Here is a 2350-nt window from a genome sequence, read left to right as displayed (position 1 = left end):
TGTGATCTTACAGTTCATGGGTTTGAGCCCTGTGTTGGGCTCTGTGCTGGTGGTGCAGAGCCTGCTTAGGATTCTCTCTCTCTCTCCCTCTCTCTCTCTCTCTCTCTGTCTCTCCCCTACTTGCTTTCTCTCTCTCTCAGAATAAATAAATAAACTTTAAAAAAATAAAGAGTTTGCATTAAATCCTAATAGCAGTGGAAAGACATCATATTTTAGTATTTCTAACAGGATGTTAAAATGGGATTCTTTCTGACTCACTGACTCAGCTGACTCTTTCAATTACCCCTACGTTCCCAAGTGAAGTGTTAGAGTCAGATCATTAATGGCAGAATTACAGAGAAGGTGCTAAAAGCCAGTTCTGTGGATCCTTACTCCCCTGCCAATCTTAAGGCTATAAAAGGGCTAAAACTGAAGGAGCTGAGAAACTAGTCAAGATTTAGAAGCTCCCCTTGGAAAAAATTTTCAGTGCGTTGTGAGTCTTCCCTATACCCATGGGGACTGGTGGTACGGGTGTTTTTACTTCACCTCCACTCAAGGTGGAGAGTTTGACTTGTATCCCCTGGATTCCATGGAACACAGAAATACATGGAAAATAGTTTACTGGCATGAGACCAAAGAAATGCCTTTGGGAAGTAACTATGATCCCTCCATTAGCATCTTAAAGGTATGAAATCCTTGGTAGGACTATGTACCTGGGTTACTGAAAATGGGATCATGCCCAGAGGCCTTCTGCCTAAACCAGACAACCTTATCAGAAAGAGGCTGCAGATGCACCATCAGAGGCTGAAGGTGAGGCTGGGGCTTGGGTTCCTGCATGAGTGTTTGGTTCAGGTAGAGATTTTGCCTACTTCAAGGAAGCTCTAGACAAGGGAACTCACAGCAGAATATCCAAGGTGCTCATAAAACCAACCCTGAGAACAGGAATCAATTTTAAATACCTGCCACGGCCAGAGTATACCAGTGCTAGATTACATTTGTGCCTGTCAAACAAGACCCAGCCCTTACTGCTCTTCCTGCTCTGGCCCCTCCACCCTTGATTGGCCAAAGGCCAGCTGAGAGAATGAAAATTTGTTGATCCTCACTGCAAAGGCTCTAGCATTAACTAGCAGTAGGAAGAATTAACTGCAATAAAGTTCAGAATTTTGACCAACACGCTGTACTGGGCATTTTTATTATTGAACTGGAACTACTTTGTGATTAACGGGAAGAATTTTGATTAACTGAGAGTACCAAAAAAGTCAAGGGACTTTTTGGCATTAGGAAAGAGCCTTTCTGCAGAGCTGATTTTATCAGGCTTTGGGGGAAAAAAGAATAAATCTGTTTTCTGTTCTCACCTTAAGAGAGTTTCTGGGTCTGGGTAAAGGATACTTGCTTTAAAGAATCACACTGGCTGCTGAGTGGATATCAGATCAGAGGATGATGGGTGTGAATGCAGAGGGAGCGTAAGGAGGTGATTGCTGGCTTCTCCACCTCCTTAGTTGTGTGACTTTGAACAAGTCACCGAACTCCTCTGTGCATCAGTTTCCTTGTCTTAGTGCAGAAACGTACTAAAAAAACCTTAACAGGGTTGTTGAGAGGAATAAATGAGCTAACATGTAAAGTACTTAAAGCAGTGCCTGACCCAAAATAAATATTATGAAGTATTTGTTGCTGTTTTTACTTTAAACATTATTATTGTAGCAGCCCAAATGAAAGACAGTGGTGACTTGGAATATCTATAACTAGAGAGCATGAAAAAGTTCATGCTGTATTTTAAAATTATAAACAATAGGAGTTTGTAGGGGATGATCAGATATGAGGAGAATAAGGTAGAGGGAGAGGGCAAGAATGGCTCCCAGATTTCTAGCTTGGACATCTGGGTGGAATTGAGATTATTGAGATTTAGGAAGACAGGGATTGTGTTCAGGCAGGCTTAATAAAGATTCATGGGTGCTGATGCTTTTAAAATATTCATTTTAATAGCATTGAAAGATTTGGGCACCACAGGAGTAGTTTTTCTGAAATTGAAAGTGCTCCAAAACAAAATCAACTTCTGACCCTTTGCCCTCATCATTTTAAAAAATGAGGGCATGGTGAGTAGGTGATTGTGTGATAACACAGTTTTTCTTTCAAGAACCAAGAATGACCTCAACGGGTAATCAATCTTTGTAAAATAAACGTCAGAAAAAAATGGCATATTAACAATTCTAAAACTAACACTGTTATCTTTGGTGTCTTCCAAAATTTAGTTGTCCTTTGTTTAATACACTCAATAAACTACAAAATAAACTTATCCAGTGGGGGCTTCAATATAGCATTCAGATCTTTTTTTTTTTTTTTTCAAAAGCACACACACATAAATGCACAGATA

Source organism: Acinonyx jubatus, chromosome C1 (genome assembly GCF_027475565.1).
Source record: "Acinonyx jubatus isolate Ajub_Pintada_27869175 chromosome C1, VMU_Ajub_asm_v1.0, whole genome shotgun sequence".
Lineage (NCBI taxonomy): Eukaryota > Metazoa > Chordata > Mammalia > Carnivora > Felidae > Acinonyx > Acinonyx jubatus.
The sequence above is the reverse complement of the archived record's forward strand: the minus strand, read 5'-3'. Positions refer to the sequence as shown.